This window comes from Pterocles gutturalis, unplaced genomic scaffold (genome assembly GCF_000699245.1).
Source record: "Pterocles gutturalis isolate BGI_N339 unplaced genomic scaffold, ASM69924v1 scaffold1173, whole genome shotgun sequence".
Classification (NCBI taxonomy): domain Eukaryota; kingdom Metazoa; phylum Chordata; class Aves; order Pterocliformes; family Pteroclidae; genus Pterocles; species Pterocles gutturalis.
In genome coordinates this window covers 1-13,156 of record NW_010120079.1, presented here as the reverse complement: position 1 = coordinate 13,156, position 13,156 = coordinate 1, and positions in this window count along the sequence as shown.

Sequence of the window (13,156 nt, the reverse complement as noted above, 5' to 3'; positions counted from 1 at the left end):
AGCTTAGTACCAGGAAGCTAGCAATAAATGATGCAGACCACAAATGTCACTGAAAAAAAACCAACCCTGTTGTTTTATAAATCTGTAAAAAGATGTATTTATTTCCATATCATCCATCCAGGAAAATCCTTTCTCCCAAGAAAGTCAAGCTGACTCTGAGGTAGAGAGGGCTCCTCTACATGCAGCTGGTAGGACTATTGATCTCTACTCACTAGTAATCTCCTCTGGAGCAGAGAGAGTCCAAAGCCACATAGTTAGAACTGTAGAAATCTAGAGCGTTAAAGGTAATTTACTTCCATCTCCTTTCAAGTGTGTAGCAGTAGTAACTTTACCTCTATAGTAACCTGTAGACAGGGCCTCAGCCCAGTTTGCTTCTGAGCTCCAAGTAGGAAAGAGCCAGGACCTTACTCCTGTAATGCTGTTAGCAAATTACATCAGCTCGTATTCTTCTCATCTCCTCATGTATTTAAAAATCCAGCGAGGTAGTACAGGGGTTGTCTTGAAACACATCAGTCATGCATCTAAACCCAAACTTGCTTCAGTAAGACATCTTTGTTACTCTTAGCTTCAGTACTTAAATTCCTCAACTTGAAACTTTTAGGGAGTCTTCAGATGTACTGGAAGCTGAACATTTTAATAAAACTGCCACCTCTGCTACAGGATCAAGATAAAAATTAGATGTAGAAAATTTCTACAAAATAAACTTCAGAAGTAATAGCCCTTCCTTGCAGCTCTCACAAGGCATCCTCTGGTAGATCTCCTTCAAGGACTTTATATCACAGCTGATGTACTCTTCTGTCACCTATGTAGGAGGGGGCAGAAAGCAAAATAAGCAGAAGAGCAAAGACTTAAGAAGTGGCATCTCTGTACTGATGCTGAGGTGAAGAGCTGTAAGCTCCAAGCTGTGACTGGTCAGGAGGCATGTTTTTGCTGAGAAGCAGAAGGGAACAGGCTCTTAGGGCAGTGCTGCCTCTGCCTGGCAATTTTATCTTTTCCATGGTCAATGGAAACTCAGAGCCATCCATCAGGTTTGGAACAAGGTCATACAGGCAGAAGGCATCTTCACGGAGTAACTGCCGACTTGGGAAGACAGCACTGACGCTTGTTAAACTTGGTTGATAATTTGGAAAGTGTTGTGGTCCTTACCAGAGCAGTGGCAACTCTGCGAGAACAGGAATGCAGGATTTTGGATGTGCACTCACCCACTCCAGCTAGCAAACCCACAAGTGTGGTGAAATGGACATGTCAACAAGCAGCTCAGCAACAATGTGATGGAATTTGTCCAAACCCTGCTCTAGATTTTATTCCATGTGGTGCTTAGATTATTAGACTCAGCAAGAGGAGGCTCTGAAGTTTTGCATGCTCAGTTTCACAGAAAAGCCTCGCTTTGCTCATTAGCGAGTTGCTTATCATGCGAGAGGCGCTGCAGTTCACAGCGACTTGCTAGATGCTGATGTACCAAGGGACTGTTTTCAGGGATTCATAACACAGTCACTGTTACATTCGACATTAAAGCTTGCTTCACTTTTCAGAACAGAATTACCTGTGCCCAGCACACTGTTTAGGGTACCAGCTCTGCCCATGTGCTGTCGAGCTGTAAGGTCAGCAAAACATGATGTACGACTGGCTGCAGCAACAGCAACCACATCCTGCGAGACATCGCACTTCCTCTGCCTGTCTTGATGTACAGCCCAAGCCTGAGCACAGGGAAACTGAAGCTGCAAGGAGTGGGGGAAACAGTCAAACACAAGAGGTAGCCAAGAACCCGCAGCTGATAGTAACTTCAGTGGTGGTAGGATCTCGGGGGACTTCACGTTATCACTTCAACAGAGACCATAAAAGCCCAGAGAAGCATGGAAAAGTCATAGAAGCAAACCCTTGAGGACAGAAGCAGCCAAAGTCAAGGGGAGGAGTGGGAAGGGAGGAAATGAGCTGTATTCTGTTAATTTTAGAGCCAACTGGCACTTGATGGAAATGCTAATTGTCCTACTGACATACACCCACTAGTTATTTCCCTCTGTTCCCTCATCTCCTCTAAATGAAGTGTAGGGTCTTTTCTTAAACCCCAGGTAACACAAGAATATCCAGATTTCCACCCTTCCTCTTCCTCTATATCACACCCCCGTTTACAAGAACAGCTGAGCTGTTCAGTGCATAGAAATACTATGTAGCATCACAGTTATTTCTGATTTCTGTACTTAACATTCAGTCCTTACTTAAGAAGAACAGTTTCTGCTCTGTTTGAATTAGTCTGTCACCTCTCACTGTGTACATGACCGCTCTTGAATATCTGTGTCACATCATGGAGCAATCTGTCTGCAGATGCATTTTGTGCTTACTGCTTTCAAAGGAGCTCTTGGGAGTTAGTTTACATACAAACATGGGGTGGGTATCACCTCAAAAGCAAAGCTCTGCTGAACAGAAATGCATCTAAGGGGTCTGTTATAGGGCAAGAAGAGTTTCAGCAGACAGCCTGTACATAAATCTAATCAGCAGCCCCCAGAGGGATGGCTGAACTAGGATGTTTGCTTACATGAGTATCCCACACCAGTTCAAAGCAATGACCCACTTGCAGTGCCGCCCCGTCCCCCGGAGAGCACTGCTCTGTTAATGAGATACAGGACAGGGTGGCTTAAAGGATTAAGAACTGAAGTCACCGGGAATCTGGGGAAGGAAGCAGGCAGTGCCGGATCAGCAGCAAGTATCAAGACAAAACACTGTCGTGAGCTGTGGGTGCAGAAGGAAACCAGCCCTGCGTGGCTGCAGGTTAAAGCAGGCGGTTTTTCTCGTACTGGTTTGATGGCGATAGGACCAGGGAGACAGAAAACTCTCAAGACCAAGAACTGAGTAAGCCTAAAGTGTCGTGGTGTGAGAGCGTCCCTCTGAGCCTCAAGGGAAAAGGCTGCTTTTATTGACAAGCCTAATTTGACACCTCAGTTCATTCAGTCACTCGCTTTAGAAACGATAAAGACTCTGCTCAGGTTGCCCCGAGCCAGTACCTTGGCTCATTCAACTCCCCAGAATCAATAACTGGAGAGAAGTCAGCTATCGACCTGTTTTTTGAGCAAAACTACACCAAAATTATTAATTCACGCACACCACTGCAGCAACTTTGAAGCGGTCTTCTCAATGAACGTTTCTTCCTTTCTTTAAAATAACAATTTGAGTCATCAATAACCTTTCATCCTTCAAAGAGAAGTTTGTGCTAGGAGAAAAGAACAAATGAGATTATTTCCGTGGCTACGATGTTATCTTACCCTTTAAGTGGTAGGCTGCCAACGCTCTAAGAAAATAAGCATAGCCCAGCAGCACTCCAGCTACTCTCCCGATATGACAGAAAGATAACGGCCCGCTTATCGCTCCCAATCTGCTCTTTGCAGCAATAATTAACAACAGGGAAATCTGCCACCATAAAACAGCTTTAGAGTTACAAGGCCTGCCCTGTTCAACTAATAGGTAGATTTGGATGAGTCAAAGCTCTATGTTTGCAAAGAAAGGAGAAAAAACAAGAAAAGGCCAGAGGAAAAAGTACGCACCAATAGTGGAAAGTGTTTTGCAATCGGTGGCACAATAAATTAGCCTTTTCCTATTTCAGCCCAGTTTCAACAGGCCGCGGGATGCTGCATTGGTGCTCAAAGTAGCTAGGCTGGTATGCTCAGACAGAAGAGGAGGAGAAAGAAAAGGGATCTCTGTAAAATAAAGCTGTTTATAAGCATAAATCCCTTTCTTGATAGGGTATATTTAAATGTACTTTACCTTTTTCAATTAAAGAAGTAAAAAAGCTTGCCTGACAGAGAAAAGCATATTATGTGGGTATTAAGAGTTGCTTAGTTCAGCTTCTTCTGTATTCGATAATCCAAATCTTTCCTGCATGCATTTACACCATGCTTAACTTCCCCGTATTTGATTTAGTTTTAAAATCAGTGTTGATGAGAAACGCATACTCTTCTCGCTGTGCTCCAGCATGGCAAAAATGAGACACACCAACAACAGCCCAGGACAGTCCTGTCTAAGAGAAAAGTGAGATGTGGGTATCTGGAGGTTAATTCACTGTGAGCATCTGTGAAATCTGACTGCAACGAGACACACAAGAGCTGTGCGTCAAGATGCTACTCGGTGCAGGAGGTGTGCTGGTCTCTAAACCGAAATTAGCAGAAGGTGCTAATTCTTCTGCCCAGAACGATCGCTGTAATATTTAGTTTATTAGAGGGAAGTAGGCCATACAGGAACGAGCCCCGAGGTACACGTTAGCAGGCAAGGGGCGCGGCTGAGAGCTGACACAAATTGCGCTCGTTCCTCTACCAGGAGATGGGTTAAACATGGGTGGATTCCTCTGTTCAGCCACTTGAAGAGATATAATCTGAAGTGTGTTCATTACCTAACCAGGGAATAGCTTTGGCAATTTTTCCTGAAGTTTTTCAAACAGTTCAGTTTTCTGTTCTTAATATGCCAGCATGTGAGAAGTTAATGCAGGAGTTCCCTAACATTAGTGTTTGCAAAGGCTTCCTTGTGGTTCCCGCTCCCTCCCTGTCACGCTGAGTTTTGGTCACGGTCCTTCACCACGGATTGAGTTAGGCAAGCCATCGTTTTTTCGGCAGGGACGCTCGCTTTCAAGGCACTGAGGTGCTAGGAGGTACAAGAACTCAGGATACTGAGTGCTGTGTAAACCTGCAAAGAAGATACTGATCTCTGAAAGGAAGAGAAGAGAAACACAGTCCGAGGCCCCAGTCCTACCAAGCGCCACTCCCTGCCAGGTTGCACGCACACTGCTGCTTTACAGAAACGGGGTCTAAAGCGAGAGCACGGTCTCAGTGGGTATGTGAAAGAGGCGGGTACAGATTCAGGAATGCTGTAGTGTTGTTGACAGCCTGAGGTTTCAAAACACGTAATTTTCTAAGTCGAAAATACTTTTGAGTTATACTCATTTCCCTGCGTGCATGTCCCAGGTTGTTTTGTTCATACCTGCAGCTGCCAGGAAAGACGTGGCCATCAATTTAAAATTGAACAGTTCCACCTTTACATGCGTGGGGAGCTTTGTTTGGCAGCACCTAAGGGTTACTATAGCAGGCAGAAAAACATCCTGCATTCATCACAGGACTATTCACTGTGCAGTATTCAAGTCAAACCATACACCAAAAAAATACATCAAAGAATGAAACAGATATCCTAGGGGCATAGACTCACTCCAACTTTGCTACGTAAATCTGCAAGAGGCCATAAACCTTGTCATCTGAGACGTTTCAAAGAGATCTTAGTACTGTAAAAAATCCTCCTGTTCTAGTCACAGGTCTCTAATACTTAATATATGTGCTTCTCTCATTCACTCAAAAGATTCCTAATTTATCTGATGAGCTCTGGTCCTTCACAACCTTTCACTGAAGCAGGAGAAGGAAGAAGATCATTGCACAGGTACAAAAATGTGCCTAGAGATTGAACTGCTCCCAGTAGTAAGATGTAATTTGGCTGGAGGAAAAAACACAAGCCAAGGGGCATCTAACAATCTGAACCCGACTCTTCCTGGCACTTCTGACTATATTCTGGCATGTAAGAAGTTGTCTGGCCCCATTTTCCTTTTGCTTTCTTAACATTCCAAAACAAAAAGGGACTAGAGGAAAGGCGTTCACAAGTGGAAATTTCAGTTGGGTGAATAATTCATCCTGTGCTAGCTCTCTCCCACTTCCAGGGCTGGTTGTAAATTCATGTAACAGTGTAAATTTAAGTTGAATTTTAAGGTATAGAGGAAGCAGTAAGCAGTTTTCTGGAGTTATTTTCAGCACTGCCCCAATTGGTCTTTTCCTGCTAGGAGCTGCAAGTTCCATTAGTCTAAGAAAACACAGAGTTTTCTTTTACCTGGAGGTTGGAACTAAATGATCTTTAATGTCCCTTCCAACCCAAACCATTCTATGATTCTATGAGAACACAGTTTTTGATGACTATCCTGCTTTTATGCCCCTTGCAAATCAGTTTTAAGTTTCATATCCGTACCAGCAGGAAGCTTTATCTTGCAGCAGCCTGTGTCATGTGTGCAAGGGCTGAGCAGCGCATACTGATACGAGCTCCGACAAGAAGCGAGCGAACCAGCCCTTTCCGAAAGGACGGGGAATGCTGGCAGCTTCACAGCGCTGGTAGCCGTTCTGTCTGTGTTTCTCCCCACGAGTGACTGGATAACAACTCTGTGCTTTCCTCCCAGCACTTCAGTTCTGCTCCAGCTCTCTCAGCCTGAAGTGGTGGGAAGAGGAAAGGCTATTCTCCACTTGTCAAGGCTGACTGAGATAAAAGACATTTATTTGAGGGAGATACACCCCCTTTGTGCCAGCAGGTATCTTATTCACGCAAATACAACACAAGGTGCCTAGGACAAGCAAGTCTTGTGTGTACATTCACCTCCATCCCCCAAGAGCAAACTCCCTAGCTCATATGGAAGAGAGAAATGTTTCCAGAGTGCTTGAATGGGATCTTTCCATCAGAAGCTCTCAAATACCTTTTGAGGCCATGAAATCTTAGGGTTAAGTACCAGGAGCAGGAACAGCTGCAGGCCATGTAGCTGAAAACTTTAAAACCTGCAGGACCTCTTCACTCTGCTGTTCACAAAACACCGGACAGTAATACCAAGCAAAGCATCCTAAGTATGTTATCTGCTTTCCCTCTTTCTCAGTTTTCCTGTGATACATCCTGTAGGAAAAAAAACTAGCTAAAGATCTTCAGAAGGAAGTCTTCCTCAATGTGCTTTTCTCTAGTCAAAGCCAAGCCAGAACCTTTTGAGAGAGGCTTTAGATTATTTCTTAAGAAGAAAAAAAAAAAACTAATTTGTGATTAGAAGGCACAAAGACGTTCAGTCAGATGGAAGCATTCCTGAAAAGCAAGGGGAAAACTAACCCGATAAATTTATTCAGCTGCCCTAAAGGATAAACAGTAAACTTGAGCGCTATCTACAAATCCTGACTAGAATTAACAGCTTGACCAGAAGCAGACATTTTTTATAGTTTTCTATTTGTGAAATCTGATGAACTGAAAAAACATAAGTTAGATGGACCCTGACACCAAAGGAAAGAGAAAAATGAGGGGGTCATTTTGCACTGTTGCTCCCAATGTGAGGTTCAGGTCTCTCACTCAGAAGAAAGCTGCTAAAAAAGGTGGTTTCAGCTGGTAGCAGGCACTAGAAGACATGAAAACAAAAGGCACTTTCTGGGTTTTGGGTTCACCCCAAATGCACACTACTTAGTGTTAACAAAACTTTGCTTAGCAGCCCATGAAAACCTTCTTTTCAAAATGACCTGTCAGTAAGGCAGGTTTCTGGAGTTGTCAAAATGTCTTAAAAAGAAAACCAAAGCCATTTTTTTATGTGGGGAAAGCTCACATTTCAATACCGGGGCCCCATAAGGTGAAGGCTCTGTATCCCTTCTGTCTGTAGCTGTCAGCCGTGGCACATGTACTGCTAAGCAGAAAGCAATTCCCTTTCCTCCTTGCTTCTCCTGAGGAGACCTTTTTCTCTTGCCTGTCCCAAAAGTGGACAACAAAACCTCCCCCTGCAGCAGCGCAGTGCTAAACGTTCCTCTCTTCAACTTGCAGAGCTGCCTCAGCCCTCAAATATTTTTTGCCTTTAAAAAACATTTAAGGTATTATAATTGGGTTTTTAGTTTCAGGTGGTTGTAAGTAGGAGACTGGAGAGCTTTTGACTTGCAGCAGTAGCTGTGGAAGGACTGTCAGCCGGGACAAAGGACCCTTAGTGGGGAGCTTTGGGCCCGGAGACCACAGGCTCTTCAGAGGAGCACTGCCTCTGGGAGTTTCCCAGCCATATTCCTGCTGCTCCTAGATGAGGGCACTATAGGTCTTCCTTTATGCTTCATTTTGGGTAGCGAATAATCTCGATTTGCATCAGTGGGGATGATAGCAGAGTGCTCTGAAGGATGAGTTGGTTTGTATCTGTAAACAAAGATTTACCAATCCTCAAGCTACAAATGGGGGGAGGGGGGAAGAAAACTAAGAAACTCAAAGTATATGCCCCCTCCTGAGGGCTGTCATCTTTATTCCTAGACTTTTCCTTCAATAGCAGGTACTGATTGTTGCCGTCAGCAAGACGGATGCTTTGGTGGGACAAAGTAAAATCACACAAGAGTTCCTGCAGACCTGCTTGAACTGGAGCCAGGCAGCAGTGCTGCCGTTTTGATCCCGAGATAACTATTTTTGACACCGTCGCTTTTAACCACCAGTGTCACAGGCAAGCCTCAACTCGCTTTTGGCAGCAAGGCAAAGAGAAAAAAACCCCTCCTCTTCCTCTCTCTTCCGGTCCTACTCTCACTGTTGTGCTCAAAGCGGAAGAGTTGCACGTTCCCCAACCTGCTTAGTTTTGACATTTCTCTCCTGCTGGTGTAGATGGTCCCAGCACCTTTGTTAACACGTCTGTGTCATCAATCTGTGAACTCTGCCTGCAGACAATGGAGGCACAGCATTAATTTTATTAAAATGTGCTCCTACCCCAGGACTCCATGTCCTCGGGAATCTGCAGATACAGTCCTACAGCCCTTTGAATCTCATTTTATATCTTTCTCAGAGAAAACACGTAGCTCCTTTACAGGCCAGCAGAATGTGCAAGACCATAAACCACTGAACTAAACGCTACGCATAAACAGCTCCAATGCCGTGCAATCATAAAACACTATTAATCATTTACATCAGGAAATGCCACAGGAAGGGTGAACACACACAACCTTATCTGTTCCTTGTGTACACACGCAGGTTACAAGCTTTAGTTAAATTACTTGTGTGCGTGACGTGCAACAGCTAAATGGGGTTCTGTTCCTCGGCCCTAGGTGCTGATTTTGTATGGCTTTAAAATCTCTGAGCTGTATATAAAATTTTTTGTAGCTGCTTTTTCTTAATCTCAGAGCATTTTTATCAGTGCTCGTTTAACATCTCACCTTGAAAAGGATAAAACTTGTTTCTTGTAGAACACTGTATAATGCATTTCTACCTTAGACAAGGCATCTCTACCTACATTTAATCATATTTTTAATTACCATCTCTTGAACCCTAGAAGGAAAGTTTTATGGCAGTGTCTCAGTGCTGTCAAATCACTTATTGATCCTATGTAGGGAGGTGTGCAAGCCAGTGCAAGAGTTTTTCTTCTAAACAGGATTCCAGAGCAACTTTTCTGGAGGGATTTTCTTTACAGGTGAGACACAAAAGCTGTGCAGACAAATCACTGAAACCCAGAGAATCAATCAAGAAGTGAAGTCATCACCATCACTGCCACTCTAACAATCACTGCTTTTAAAAAACGCGAACCCTGCAGCCTCCATTTCCTGTTTTGTTTGTTTATTTACTGCCGGGTTACTGAGTGGAACTGGTTCAGTGCAGGGTCCAATGCATTGCAGGGCTGGGAGCAAGGTAGCGCTTCCCCTTCCAGCACCAGCGATGCTCCATCAGCTCAGCCGGGACTGTCGCACCAGGAAAGTAGCTGGCTGCACATCCTGACAAGTAAATTAACTGATGACCTGATAAACGGAGGAGAACACACAGCTCTCGGATTTACTCACAATTTCTACAGAGCTTTCCAGAGTGATGGAAGACCTGACAGCTGGGCGTCCTGAGCAAGGGAAGTGCAGCGCTAAAGGCAGTTTGCTCCCCTGGCTGAGCCGCCAGTGGTACACAGGGGACGCAGACAAAGACGGAGGAGAGTGTCGGTGTGCTTAAGAGCAATCTACATTTTTACGGCTCTAACCAATCTGCTCCAGACAGGAGAAACACTGTTAAACGGAAGAAAGCAAGTAACGAGCACCCGAGCCTTGATTACAGGCGATCATCAAAAGAACCACAGAATTTGGAAAAAAAAAAATATTACAAGAGGCTTAGCATTTAATGCTTTCAAGTGGTAAATCCACAGCAAATCCTCCTGAACCTCAATATGCCTCAAACATATTTTAAGTTATTTTTTTTAAGTTTTCTCAAGTGGCATCTTATGCTCCCAAACAACTAACCACCACCATTACAATTGCTTTCTCAGTATTCTGCAAAACAGGTTACATCTGGTGCCTCACGTGCCCTTCTGGCATCCTGAAAGCTCTTCCCAATAAACAGTAAGCATGCCATTTATTCCTATTTATCTTCCCTTTTATACTCAAGTAACCCGAAAAGCATCCAACAGCTTAAAGCTGATCTAGGCGGTAGTTTTTGTGCAGTTAAAGAAACTTTGCTCTAAAATGATGCATGTTACTGACACATAGTTTTACCACTTAAAACCAGAATGCCCTTGGAAAGGTTTTAACAAAGAAAAATAAATGCACCTCCCCATTTGTGCACACTGGTTCTGAGCGAAAAAAGACAGCAGCTGCTGTGATCTACCTAAATGTAAGTTTTTCTTTGCAGTATTTTAGATTTAAATTAAATAAAGGCTCACCCCAGTATGAAAACTAATTAATTTTTCTCCATCCGGTGCCTTTTTATTTTTCTACCAGAGTCCACACGCACCTTGGGATCACTTTCTGGCTTATTTCTTGTAAGACTGGTGTGAAAACTAAATATGACTGCTTGGCAAACTTGGTCAAAAGCCTGCCTGGCTTTTTGCAAAACCAAGACTGTTAATGAAAAATAACCACAGTCCGAATGGAGGGGAAAAAAAAAATAATCCTAGCTTATTGCATGAAATGGAAGTTTTATAAACACCTTTGGACAGAAAGAAAACAAGTAGCAGCCATAACATGACTTACTTCCACAAGAGAATTCCCACTGCAAAAGTGACCAAGCTCCTACCACCAGTGGATAGGAAGAGGAGACGCACACACAGAAAATACGCCCTGACCAGTCGTCCCTTACAAGCCAGGCAAATAAATGTCTGATTGCACTACATCCCTGGGAGCGCGGTGCTCAACGGGCAGCAGCACTGCTACCAGGAGAGGGAAAAACACCCTTTAAAAACAGAAACGGGCTGTATCAGTAAAAGTGCACTTTTGCAGATAACTGTGTCTACAGCTGGGGCTTCTGCTGGCACAGCTATGTCAGTCACGGGTCACACTTCGTCACAGCGCTCGCAGACAGAGCTGTGCCAGCAGAAGTTTGCCATATAGACCTGGTGGGAAACTAAGCAGCGACTAAAATGAATCTGCAAAGTTTTGCGTTTTTGTTACTGCTGCCAAACTAACTTTTTCTAACAGTCTGATGATGGGTGGTCTCACTCCTGTGCTGTTGACATGTAAGGATCTCGGCTTCCAAGGACAGAAAAAACCCCAAACTTAGCTCAGGAACGTGGCAGTACCTACCAGCCACTTACATCATACTTTATCCTTCAATTAAATACAGGAAATCACTCAGAAAGAGCCCCTGTAGGAAAAAAAAGATATAAAAGAATAAACTGAACTCTGCTGTACCACCCTCGCTTTTCATAGTAACAAGAAACAAAACTGAAAGTGTTTAACGGGTTTGTTTAGCAGACCACAAAGCGCTGCAAAATCCCCACCGCTCAGTTAAACCAAGCAGTCAAACTGTAATGGGACTTTCGTCATCTTCAATCATCTTTGAAGACAGCACACGAGGAGATTTTTTGCCTGAGTTGATGCTCTGACTTAAGTTCTGTTTGGATGAAGCTACGCAATACTGTGGGATGCGCGTACGGCGATGCGTGTCGTTATTTCAGAGCACAGAGCAGCAAGAAGTCAGAAGTGTGCACTGCTGATCTGCTCTGGAGCAAAATTAGAAAATAAAGCTGTAAATAAGCTCCTGCCACCCTCTGTGGAGGAAAAGAAAGCTACAAGCAAGTGTTTACAGTCCCGTGGTGCCTCCGAACCCGCGTGCGTTCAATAATGAATAAACCTGTCCGAAGTGCAGGGCTGTGGAAACGAGAACGGCGATGTACAGGAAGTCAGGTCAGGCTGCGGCGCCTGCACGCAGCACAAAGTAAACCTCAAACGTAAAGCCTGCCTTTATTTTTCGTGAGGTATCGCCAGCATGTGGCCATACCCAAAAGCAGGCTGCGTTTCAGAAGAGCAACGTTTGGCAGTACAAATTTCAGCAGTGCTTCCTATTTTGATAGGAAGAATGCAGAAATAAAATCATTGTCAGTGCTGTGTTTGTAAAAGCTGTGCGCCACTTTCGTCAAAGCTTTTTGGCCCTCCAAACTGGGATACAGCTTCTAGGAATTCCCTGGGTTTTGTCACAGGGACTTTGTTGTTAGAAATAATGTGGGGTTTTTTTTTAGGAAAAAAAAAAAAACCACCGGGGCAAAAACATCTCAAAGGAATGGCAGAGGCTAAAAATAGAGACATTATCCTCAGTTTCATTATCAGCCATGTCTACACACACAAGAAGTATAACTGTTAGCGACTTCACTATGAGGTGTTTTCCCCTCCAGGTTAGTTTTAGGTTGCAGGGGAGCGTGTTCGTGCTTGGCTGAGCAGCCCAGTGTCGCAGACAGAGGATGGCACAGGTATAAAATGAATTTTAGCAAAACCCTCCACTTAAACAAAGCCATCTAAAAATCTTATCAGAGGGGCAGCTCCTGAGAAGTTGTAACTCCCAGAAGAAAATACTCAGCCTAGTCAAAGTTTCACAAATGGCCAGATAAAGGCTACTTGTTTAAAGATTTTTAGAAGGTCAGATGAAACTTGGTGCAGCCCTGAAACGGCAGAAAGCAACCGAGCCCTCTGCCACATCTACCGAGAGCACTGAAGTTTAAAAAGCAAGCCCCAAAACTGTGACAAAAACTCAGTGTTTAGGTGCGTTATTGTATTTGCAAGCACCCGCACCTGAGCTCAAAGCCCCGCTTTCACCACAGGTGACATTCCCCCAACGTTCCTCATACGGGACTGCCGTGGATCACTGCGAAAAGCCATCGAGACCCGCAGCCTCCCCAAAAACACCCTCACCGACCCTGCCACCGCCTCACCCACCTCACCAGGCCAGGGTCCCATCATGGGGTGCTGGCGGGTCCGGGAGCGAGGCCAGGCGTTCGCCTTCACCCCACGGCCCAGGGTTTGCCCCACAGCCAGGGTTCACCTCACAACTGGGTTTCACCCCACAGCCGGGGTTCGCCTCACAACTGGGGTTCATCCCATAGCCGGGGTTCACCCCATAGCCAGGCTTTCACCCCACAGCCGGGGTTCACCCCACTGCTGCCCCCCTCAGCCGGGGCTACCAGGCGATCCTGGCACCCCAAAAACATCTC